Genomic DNA, 13,202 nt, shown 5'->3' on the forward strand with positions numbered 1-13,202 from the left:
AATAACGCAATAAAAGGCGAAGTGTAATTGGTCGATATTTAAATTGTTTTTATAGATGAAATGTCACCTGGACATGGAAGTCAACGCAATGCTGTTAGATCTACTGGTAGACCAGTAGAGCTAATTTTAATCAGATTGCCTCTGACAGTAACCCTGATAGGAAAAGGACTGAGTATTTGTTGTATAGATCCCTCTTATACCTTGTGCGGCGCCTGTCCAGGAATTCTACAGGCGAGGCATGGGGAGGGGGAGGGGGCGGTCGAGGTTTAAACTGCAGCGAAGAAAGTTTTTAAGGGGGTCGAGTAATTCACTCCCAGTAAATGTTTTGAAAAAAAAAAAGGTGGAAAATTTGCTCGAGTAGGGACCCCCAAAACCCACCCTTGCACATGTTCTTTCTTGAATTGTCTGGTAGGAGTGCTTTGGATGATCCATACATAAAGTCATGGAGAACTGGTTAGAATGGGGAGAAATTCAGTGTTCAGCCCATTGAGGGGGATCGATCCTATATCCCATTGTCCTTCAGGTGAGCACTCAACCAGCAAGCTGAGACAGGATGTAGCTCAGTAGTAGAGTGCTCGGCTGAGAAGCATCCTTGATTTAATGAACTTAGGCGGTTTTCCCCGTCTCAATCAGTACACATGACTTGTACATCAACGACCGCGGTATGTATTTTCCTGACAATGCGAAAGTGCAAATAAAAGATCCCGTTCTGTTTTATCAGCAGGAGTAGCCTATATAGCAGTAGCATGTTTCCTCTTCTCTCTGCATTGACCAAATACAAAAACCCCCACAACCATGTTTAGCACCCATTAGCCATAAGGGGAAGACGTAGGCCGGTGGTAAGGCGATCGCTTGATGTGCAATCGGTCTAGGATCAAACCTCAGCAGTGGGCTCATTCCATTTTTCCTCGTTCCAGCCAGTGCTCCACACGCGGTGTATAACAAAGCCACTGGTATATACTATCCTGTATGGGGTGTTGTAGCCCACGAAGTAGTAAAAGCCAGCGTTTTCTCTAATTATATGTGTGGTCCTTAACCATATATCTGACACCATATATTTCTATTTAAAAATGTGTCAAATGTTTTGTTAATTTAAAAAAAAAATCTTCCTTTCTTTACAAATAGCAATAGTTAAAAGTGTGTTGAGATGTTGTAAAACAAACATTCCTTTCCTTTGCGTTTAACCAGCAATCTAGGCCTGCAGCACTCCCAAGTAGACCACAATGCAATTCTCCAAGTCAACAATGGAACGAATATTTAGTTAACACCAACAGGACATATCTAATGATTGGCGCACACCTAACGATTAATTCCGACACGACTGTCGAGTCAGCACTAGTCTGAAAATGTGCACCTGCACACATCTACCGATTAACGCCGATGCGACTATCGAAACTGTTTTATACACAATTTGTGACTGTTATACATCGATAAATTCACAACAAAATGAAAAACAATTCTTATAATTACAAACAGCACAACTTATTATTTAGTTAAAACTAGACATACCGTAATTCATCAATCAGTTTCTAATGGCTACGCAGTTTGTAACAGTTGTAGATCAATAAATTCATTTTCAAAATGACAAACGGTTCTTATATAATTACAAACTCAAAAGCATAAGCAGAGGGTTTTCCCGTTGATCAAGAAAATGTTCTCTTTTTTTCAATACTTTTTCCGGGGAAGTATGTCTAAACCCCTAATAAATTTCGCTAGCCACAGTTTACTTGTCGGTATGTTTTTATTTTTCATAATTTTAGACAGAATATTAAGTTTAAGTTTTAAAATATGAAATAAATAATTCGTCAAGGAAGGAAATGTTTTATTTGACGACGCACTCAACACATTTTATTTCCGGTTATATGGCGTCAGACATATGGGCAAGGTCCAGACATATATTGAGAGAGGAAACGCGCTATCACCATATCATGGGCTACTCTTTTCGATTAGCAGCAGGGTATATTTTACATGCACCATCCCACATACAGGACAGTACATACCGCGGCCTTTGTTACACCAGCTGTGGTGCACTGGCTGGACCGAGCAATAACTCAATGGGCCCAACGACGGGGACGCTTTATCACTGGGCTACGTCCCGCCCCCGTACCATTCGTCAAATGCATGTGTATCACATCAAACAATTCACGTTAGATGTTACATTTATTGTGTACGAAGACAAAACAAGGATGCAACAAGACACTGTCGTCGACCTTAATGGGCATGCTCATGACGTTTACCAAAAACCAGGCACGGCAGAGCGTGAGGTGGGGGATGGGAGTGGGGATGGATTGGGGGCTAGGGGGATTCTAGTCCCCGCAAATAATTCTGAATCAAACATATTATTGGTAGTAAACCTTAAAGGAATGCTTCAGCAAGGCTTTTGGACTGGTATGCATATTCAATGGTATATAATGTTTCTTATTGCTTACTATCAACAAATATAATCTTATATTTAATTAATAAATGCGACGGCATAACGCGTGCAGCCATTTTGTATCATCCCAGTGACTACACTCTCTGACGAGTCGGAGGTTACATAATACTTAATGTGTCACGTCAGGAATTAGTCTTAGAACTGAAGACACAAACGTACTTGATTTTTGCGGTGTTCTGTAATAATATCCATCCCAGTAAGCCAGCAATAAGTACATATTATTGTTCAATATAAAATAAACCACCAGTGTCGATATAGCTGTATCATGTTTTGTCCAGACATGAACCCAAGTACTGAAATGATAATCGGAGTGTTTTCTCAGTTAATTGGTATTTTCTTTCCGAGGCCTGTACCTGTGGTTCCTGATCGGCAGGTGTATATTGATATGGTCACCAGTCAAGATAATTACTTCCCGCCGTCTAGACACACTAAAAAGTACGTGCCTCTTTTTAATAAGATCACAGGGTGTTGTGGATTAACCTGCCAACCCTAAAATGATAATGGACAGTATCAGCCGTCCTGCTTTATTAATGTAAATCATTATGTAAAACCCTTGATTAAGTAGACTTTCCTAACTAAAAACAAAACACTGACCAATTACGTAGTCCCAAAGAAAAGAAAATCATTACATGGGTAGTGTGAGTGGTCGTTTGTGCTCCGCCGTACCCTATCAATTGGCCTAATAATATGCATTTTTTCTTTAGAATTTTTAAGAGAGAAACATACTATAACTCAATTCGTTCTACTGATGAAATATATTGAGTTAAATAGTTTATTATACTATCAAGTCATTTATGCTGTTTTACAAGTCGTGTTGATGAAAGCGAAGCTCCTTGTCGTAAATTACTGCTTTTGTTTACACTGTGCATACAGGAGTTGGCCGGAGCTGATGTCACTTCGCGCCAAGATAAAGTACCGGACGCAACGAAAACGAAAGAAAATGGCTACCCCCAGTTAGCAGGAATAATGACGGTTTTTATTAATTATAATATTACTCGTTTTTCATTTATTATAGTGTCAGTATGTGTTAGTGGTCCGGGTATGCATATTTCCAACACACAATGCTTATTACTCGTTTTTCATTTATTATAGTGTCAGTATGTATTAGTGGTCCGGGTATGCATATTTCCAAAACACAAGGCTCATGTTTGAGTTTACTCTCCCCTTAAGGCAGAGATGAACTGTACTTGTAGAATGTAGGAAATTGCATTTTAGGACATCTAGTTTTCAAAATTGTAAAGGGGAGTGTACCCCGAACCCCATAGAAGCACTGTTAAGTTAAAGATTATTGGCGAAGCGAGTGCCTGTAAAAGGAATACAGGTCCTCGGTTCCTAGGAAGCGTTGTGCTATCGGAACTGCATTCCTTGGGAATCTTAGTCTTGCCCAGACTTGCATTCCGGATTTATTGTGTGTACCGTTTTTTTATAGTACACCTAGGACTTGTATTCCTACCGGACTTAGATTCCTTCTGCAGCAGTGAGAGAAATACTAGACCACCGCCAAAGATACAAGTCCGCTATATAAATACATGGCCCTTTATTACCCTATGAAATCTGCACGTGTTGTCTGCACGTGTTATCCGCAAGGCATGAAAAATGCGATTCTGACAGCCTTCTCTCATAGTGTAGTGGATAAGCGTACCATCAAAATGCATTGTAACTGTTGGTTCAAATCCCTATGGCGCAGTTTTTTTTTTATATTTATGATTCAGTAGGCTCAATAATTAACACATGAGTGAATGCATGTAATCGTGTTACATTTTGATTGGAAGATGAACCCAGAACATGCATCTTGCTTTTTCAGAACCTATATAATGCAACTATTGTACAAAGACATGGTGGCCCATTCAGTATGATGGACGAAACAAATAAAACGCGCGTCAATCCACAAGTGTCGGACATATTTTTGTATTTGCAAAACGGACAAACACGTAAAAACCCACTAAGCAAAACATTTATGAGGAATGCTATAAAAATAATTCACAATGATATAAAAATAAACATGTATTTTAAATATTTTGTTTGTAAAGCACATTTTAATTTTAAGATTTAATATATTTTGCAGATTGGAATATATCTGATTGGCCCTCTGAGAGGAACTGCTAATGGAAAGAAATACACATGCACAGTCACTTGCTATTCTACAAAGTGGGCAAAGGTCAAGGCTATACCAACAAGAGGCATCAGGCGTCGCCCAGTTTTAATTGGAACTGTTTTTATGGTATAATGTATTCATAAATTATATTGTTTTACATAGTGCATCATATTTACAACACATTAATTTTAGAAACATTTTTATTGTTAACTTGCATTACTCCATATTAGATACAGAACCAGCTGTTATGCCTAAACGTTGACTGTGTATATGTTAAACCACTTCAAAATTAAGATGTATGGAAATTATTTTATGAAATGTATGTTTCGTTTTCTTTTACACACACATTTTTTCAGTTAGCTTATTAGTTGAAGAAACATTTGCGGCAGCAAGATCGCAAAGGAGGTAAAGCCGAGGAGCCTTGGTTAGGCCCATATGTGATATGAGGGACCACAGAACGTGGTGCCTACTTGTTGGCCACTGTTGATGGACTGTCACTAAAAAGTGCAATTAACGGTGCAAATGTATAGGAGTGGATAGAGGCGCCAGTCACAAAAATGTGTAAACCTTCTGAATAATTAAAAAAAGAATCTGAAAATGTTACTTGTTGTTTTTATTTTGTGTATTACCGTTACATTGTGATATCCATGTTGGCCATCGTTCGGACCTGTATTTTGATTGTCCAGGAATGCACGTCCGGCCAGGACTTGAAATCCGGGACGCCAGACCAGCATTCCTAAGTGTGTAGCACTACATAAAGTGCGAATAAAAGATCCCTTGCTGTTTTATCAGTAGTAGCCTATTTAGCAGTAGCAGGTTTCCTCTTCTCTCTATTTTGACGAAATGTAAAAATAACCATTTCAAGCACCAAGTAGCCACCAGGGGGAAGACGTAGCCCAGTGGTAAATAGCTTACTTGATGTGCAATCGGTCTATGATCGAACATCATCGGTGGGCTCATTCCATTTTTTTCTTGTTCCAGCCAGTGCTCCACAAGTCTGTGGGATCTAGCTCATGAAGTAAAAACAGCGAAGGTTTTCTCTCATTATATGTGTGGTCCTTAACCATATGTCTGACATCATATATTTGTACATGAAATGTGTTAAGTGTTTTGTTAATATATATTTGTTTTAAATCTTCCTTTCTTTTCAAATAGCAATAGTTAAACATGTGTTGAGATATTTTTAAACAAACATTACTTTCCTTTGCTTTTAATATAGGCCTGCAGCACTCTCAAGTAGACCACAATGTAATTCTCCAATCCAATCCAATATTTATTTACATTCTCATATACCACTAGAGTTTCGAGCATGTCTGTCCTGGGTCCGGTCTCTGGATAGCCAGTAATTCTCCAAGTCAACAATGAAACGAATATTTGGGTAACACCCAGACAAGATATCTAATGCGTGGCGCACACCTACCGATTAATTCCAACTCTACTGTCAAGTCGGCACTGAAGTACTGTCGGAAATAGAATAAAACTGATTTTCGTCGATTATGTCTTTCATATTAAAATGACAAGTAAATATTTTGTAAATATCTATTTAATGATGCTCTACCTAATTTAGCATTTACTTGTTTGGGTTCTCATTGGTGGTGGTGTTTCCTCTTGAAATTAAAAGAAAGATGTCAATTATAGGTGATTTGTGCTCTTTATTGGAGCAGACTATAAAACAAATTGATCGACATGTGTTAATTTCATTGCTGTTGCAATATGTGAGTGACTGTCTCTGGTGACGGTTTACCCCTATCTCTCGCCAAAACTAAATAGTTGTAGACATTTCTTGGTAACTTTTGAGCAAAACTGTCAAGAACCATTCTGAGTGTGTGATCTATTATACCGGTATTAAAGGTGCTATATACATGTATTAAAGGTGCTATCTCCAGGTTGCATAATCACAGCTATTGCAAATACATTTAAAAAAATTAAATTTTGCTTTAAAATTTAAAGCCCATAAATGATTCTAACAATATAATTTTATCTACTAATAGAAAATACATTTTTATTGGAGAATCTTTATCACAAACAAATGCTCACACATAACTATGATATAGCACCTTTAAGTGGTTGCAATATTGTGTAATTTTCTAATGTACTTATATTTAATATATATTCACTAAATATCATAATTAATAACTCATGCTGCAATTAAAAATATTCAGTTAACTTGCAGTTTTAAAATAAAAGTGTTTTTTTTAAAGATAAATGAAATTGACACATTTCGATCAAAATTTGTTATAGTCAGTTCCAATAAAGTACACAAAATCACCTGTTTATTGACATCTTTCTTTTAATTTCAAGAGTAAACACCACATTGTACATCAACGAGAATCCAAACAAGTAAATGCTAAATTAGGTAGATCATCATTAAATAGATATTTACAAAATATTTACTTGTCAGTTTAATATGAAAGACATAATCGACGAAAATCAGTTTTATTCTATTTCCGACAGTACTTTAGTCTGAAAACGTGCACCAGCACACCCCAGCCGAAAGTCGTGTCTAATCTCCAGTTTTGTCCCGATCAGACAGCCGCGTCTGCCCTGCACACACCTACCGATTAATGTCGAGACGGCGTTAATCGGTAAGTGTGTGCCAAACATTAAGCTGGCTGTTTGGTGGCTAATGCTTGGCACACACATACTGATTAATGCCGACTCGACAGTCATGCTGGCGTTATTTGATGGATGTGTGCAGGAAAAACACAACTGTTGCATTTGTTCCCTGATTAAACTATCGCCGGCTGGTGTGTGCACGTGCACTACTGCAGATTCGAGTCGGCATTAATCGGTATTAGTGTTGAAGCCAAGTGAGATTTAATTGTTCCAAAAGGTCTGAGGTGATTGAGGTGTACAGGGATCCCAGCTGACCACAAACACACAATTCTTAAGTAAATCTAGTGCGGGAGTAAATAGGGGGCGCTACTGAAATTAACCCCAAAATGGGATTTACTTGTTGTGAAAGTTCCATCCAAAATTCCTTTGCTACTTGTTGGAGAACATCTCACTGAGCTCAAATGCACTACTTAAGAAAAAATACTTTGCGGGAAAGGCTACTTAAGAAAGACTCTAATTAGTACTAATTAGAGATTTAATTATTGTGAAAGTATCATCCTTATTTGAGGCCCGTCGCTTATTAGAGTAAATGCGGTATATTTAGTTTGTCTACTTATTTAGTGAACGCTTTGGGCTGCAAAGCGGAACGAATATTTGCTAAATAGAGGGAAGCAACTCGCTGTGGACATAAAGGAAATTATTGACTTAATATGCGCCGTGCACCAACTCGATACATACTATCTCATTTAACAAACTTGTGAGCAACATATACGGGTGCCATCCTGCAAACTATCACATTTCGTATGTACTTGCCAAACACTAAATTTATTACATGTCACCTACGAACGGCATGCTTCTCATTTGTTTGATGGGCTTTTTTTTATTGTTTTTGTTTTGTTTTGTTTTGTTTATAAACGAGTGTAACTAATAGATCAGAAACAACATAACTCGGCCATTCTCTTTATATGAACTAATTTGCTTACTAATAGTAGTGACGGCACTTGCTTGGGCCGTCCCTACTACTCTTACTTATTAATTGTTGTGTCATCTACGTAACTGTCATCTACGTCACTTTTGTATCGTGACAGAGATGACACTGATAGCCAATAACCGATGACTAATAAATCAGTGTGATCTAGTGGTGTCGTTAAACACAGAAGACTTTAGCTTTTTGAGCGTCGTAGATGAAACAATTTTAGTGTCCACCATATAACAAAGATACATGTATAGTCACTGATTTTAACATGGAAACAGTTAAGCACCTCGAACACCATCCCGCAGTCATTTAAGAGAGAGAGAGAGAGAGAGAGAGAGAGAGAGAGAGAGAGAGAGAGAGAGAGAGAGAGAGAGAGAGAGAGAGAGAGAGAGAGAGAGAGAGAGAGAGCACCTCAACAACCCAGACTTTTCCTCCAAAACGCATCCCTCTAATTCAGTCCAACATGCCTGCTATTAATTAACATTCCCAGGACATGTATTCCCAAAACAACAAACCTCCAACAATTTATTATCACCCAATTGATGAAATACTCAATGATTTAGGTCACACACACACACACACACACACACACACACACACACACATTCTATTTATCGGGATACATTTAATAGAGGATACTCCCCGAGTGTCTTGTGATATCATAATTTATCAGAACGAGTTAATGAGCAAGCCTCGGATTTCATACTGTTATCAACGATTGCTGATAAATTATGATATCACAAGACACGAGGGGAGGGGGGGGGGGGGGGGGGGGGGGGGGGGGGTGTTATTCTTTTTATCATCCATTATCATCCTTTTTTATTTGCGGCAGTTGTAAACAATGTCACTAATGTGGGTTGAATGCCAGCCGTAGACTCGTTAAGTAGCAGAACGGCAGTGGCGTGACGTCACTAATGGTAGGTTTAGCGCTGAAACAAACACAGTGACGTAACAAAACATTGTCTTGTAATTAAAATTTGACCAATCAAGATTATAAGAAGCGATATCTCCTGCGGAGATATCGCAAATTATAGTGCCAGCGATATCTCCTACAAAAGCCTTTAATAGATGATAAATGAAAATAACACCCGGATAGCTAATGACGTCATTGGAAAGTGACGTCGTTAGCAATTGGAAGAGGCCATGTTAACGGTATAAGGGTCTCCAGTTTGATTGCACCCAGGCATTTGTTTTCAAGAAATACAAAATATACAGTTAGTTCCGTAGATAAACGATTCAGTTTACACTGGCCATAACCATATGGAGGGTGTTTTTTGGAGGGGTTTATTAAAATATAGATTTGTGGGCGTTTTTGTCCATTTGATGACCGCAAATGTTTCATTTTTAACCTCAGGCTAACGTCTTCGGACAAAAATGACATTTGCTGGATCAAATACACAATAACACCCGCAAATCTAAAATATTCATTGGGTTATATCTTCAGTTTTGAGTTGTTTCTGTTCAGTATTCCAGAAACACATGGATGGGGGGTTAGAGGGGGAAGATAGGGAGAGTGGGAGTGGTGCAGTGGGAGATATATATATATATATATAGATATATATATATATATATATATATATATATATAGAGAGAGAGAGAGAGAGAGAGAGAGAGAGAGAGAGAGAGAGAGAGAGAGAGAGAGTATGATTATTTTATTTGGGGGGGGGGGGGGCATCTGGAGTCTGTCACACGCATTAACTAGTGACGTTACTGTTTTATGGTAAGTGTTTTCTATAATCCTTTGCAGACAACTGACAAAGAAACAAATATAGTGACCATGCTATATTTTGCTATAAATTATTCGCGGAAACCCTCTTATCCACTACAAGACTTTAAAAAAATAATAATACAAAAAAACACAAAAAAACAACAACAACAAACAAACAAAACAATTGTTGAGTTAATTATTGAAAGATTATGCGTGGAATCGATATCATTACTTTCTAGTTATTTATTACAAATAAATGTGAAAATAACAAAATAAGACCTTCAAGAATGAGTTTCGAGTTTCCTCTGTTTTGAAGACTTCACTAATTCTGATCAAGATTCGGGTCTACTACATTCCGTCAGTACTGGTAAAGATCTCGAACAATGGTGATGCTAGTTTATTAAAAGATGAAACTGAACAGTTGTGTTATTACTTTTCCCATGAGTCCTAAGGTTATCCTATGCATACAAATGTCATAAACGTCACGATGTGTCATCTACGTCACGGTGAGTCATCTACGACGTAACGGATAGTTTTGCATAATACGTATAAACTGTTGAAACTAATCTAATTGAAAGATAGTGGTGTCCAGAGGGAATGCACTTGTTTAACTTCACACAAGTTTCCGCACTAATAAAATTTAAAAGTATCTAACTAATGAATGAATGAATGAATGAATGAGTGAATGAATGTTTAACTACACCCCCAGCACAAAAATACACATCGTATATTACGTGTCACAGGGTTCCCTCACTAATAAAATGTAAAAGTATCTTGATAAAGCGATTATTTACATCTGGTTACGGTGAATGTGTGACATAGACTGTCACAGTTCGAGGGCCTGAACACTGTTCAGTTATGTCCAAGATATCAAACAAAATGTGAATATTGGTTTTACAAAGTAATTCAAATATACTGGGATTCACATTATTAGGTTAAATCATATGGGAAACAAAATAAAAGGAAGTTCCAGAAAGGCTACATGTCGTGACGTACGTGACACTGCGATGGGACGCCATGCAGATTTCAATAAATTTTAAATTGAAATGGGCCAGATAGATCATTGCTGTCATTACGATTATTTACTACTGATACTAATCTACCTAGCTGGCAAAGGAAAATACAGACAAAAAAGTAGTCAAAAGTTTATTTTATTTGGACCTGAAATCTGCCCGTTACTGCAGAATGACTCATGCAAACACATTTAGATAAGACTGTAACAGAGATAAGCTAGTTTGTGGTGTTTAAATGGGGAAATACCGTCTAAAAATAACTAGATCTTGTTTCAATAGCCATCACTTCTTAGACGAACGTGTGTTTTTATAATTATGAAAAATGCTTTTAGGGGTATTACAAAAACCTGGATGACCAGAACCACTTCAGGCGTACGAATTAAAATGAATATTCTAAATAATAAAATGTAAGCATTTCTAACGTAAATTATTAAAACGGCTCTAATAGTGAAAAATACGTCGTAGTGTTTAAACACTATAGGTCTATCCCATTTAAAAACCAAATGATCAGTGATCCTCTACAAAATATTATATTAATCGTTGTAGTTCCACCTATTTTTCTTGTATTATTTTTGTTTTCTACAGGTAATGTCAATATGTATATAATGTAAAGACACGTATTTTATAAACTGAAACTACGATGTTAAGTGTTTGTCCACTTGTCTCTCACGTTATATTTGTAGGCCTACATGTAATTAGCCATTCGTACGAATAACAGCCGCAGTCATTCACAAATATGGCTAATAAAAATAAAATGTAGTTTTTTAAAATTTCATTTTCGTTTAATTCAGGCAAAAATCTGTCTGCCATGTAGTCAAGAAATCGTGCCACAAAATGCTTAAATTTCATTGCATGCGATGAAATCTGATTGCAACGAATCGCAACGCTCCTTATAGATTCCCTTGTTATCGTAAACAAAGATGGCAGCAACAGCGTCCGGCGGTTAATTTTTTATATTGCTTTGAAGATTGTCACATATTACCGATGCTGTGATTGGTCAGCGATGTCATCGTGTAAGGGACATAATCGGTGTTACAAATTTTCTTCCAGTAGAGGGTGCTAGTAGTGGATATCAGTAATCTTGACTACATGTATCAAGGCTGAATACGAGGAACGAATATTAGCCTTGATTTATTAAGATGGCCCCCTACAAAAATAAGAGCCCGTATGTCCTGTTAGATCGCCAGTCTAGAATCGCTCAAATCGCTGCACACGTGTCTTGTATTTGCCCCATACGACTATTCAGTAATGTTGCCCGCCCCCCACAGTGTGAGAGCCGTCAACCCCATTGCTTGCTTGCTTGATTGATTGAAAAAAAAAAGTTTACTGGTCAAAGAAAAGAATCGGCCAGTGGTCTGTTTCGCATGGGCCATTGCACGTGCTTTTCGCATACTCGACTGCTCGATTTTGGGAGAGAGGGGGGAGGCGTCCTCTATTTGGTTTTGTCAACGAAGTGAAAATCTCTTATTCGGCTTAATTATAATTCGCATTTAAACAGTCTGTGCTACTATAGGGTGGATTATGTTTTTTCAGTGGAATTTTTGTTTTACACAATCGCATTCTGATGGCCTCAGACCACAATTAATTTCGCTATATGTTTCTATATAGCCTTAGTGGCTATAACATTTTTATTAATATCAGCAGGCCCATGCATTTTTGTATGTACCTTTGCCTGCCTGGAAAGTACAACCCCTGTTGTCCAGCTCTTTCTCCCAGCATATTGGTTTAAACAAACACACCCTCTAAACCAGGCCGGAGTACTCCCATTTTACACAAAAAACACTACTTTTGCATGGGCCGGAATTACCACAAACAAGTCTTCAATGTCAACAAGATACACATGTTTACAAACTACATGATCTCCCCTGTCACTTCAGTCAAATAGTTGCCACTTCATAGCTGTCTGCCATGAAATAATCACAGTCAAACAGCAGACTACTTGCGCGGTCAAATTTCCGGATGGACAACCAAATGGGAAGATAACTGTAATCTGAGGCCTGATGCAGGAGAGTCAGTCGGCCCCTGATCTGTGTATTAACACGGTCAATCTGAGCTAGCCCTAGCCTTTAGACCGTCGTTGAAAATAATTCTGTATTCAGGAGTAGATCCCGGAATTATTTTGCGGGGGGTGGGAGACTAACCAGAAAAGGGCAAATGGAACAACACGTCAAAAATAATAATTAATAATCCACTTTTGTGACTGTTTAGTGTGTATTACTATATTAATATTTATCATTATTAACAAGGGGTCTAACCGTCCTGCTTCAAAATTATTTGCTTAATTCTAATATTTAAACAGGGGCGGATTATATCCGGCTAAAAAAACACCCCACCACCACCACGTAGATAACCTGTAAAATTGATAATTTCGGACCCCCCCCCCCCCACACACACACACACACACGCACACACACCTAAAG

Source organism: Gigantopelta aegis, chromosome 12 (genome assembly GCF_016097555.1).
Source record: "Gigantopelta aegis isolate Gae_Host chromosome 12, Gae_host_genome, whole genome shotgun sequence".
Classification (NCBI taxonomy): Eukaryota; Metazoa; Mollusca; class Gastropoda; order Neomphalida; family Peltospiridae; genus Gigantopelta; species Gigantopelta aegis.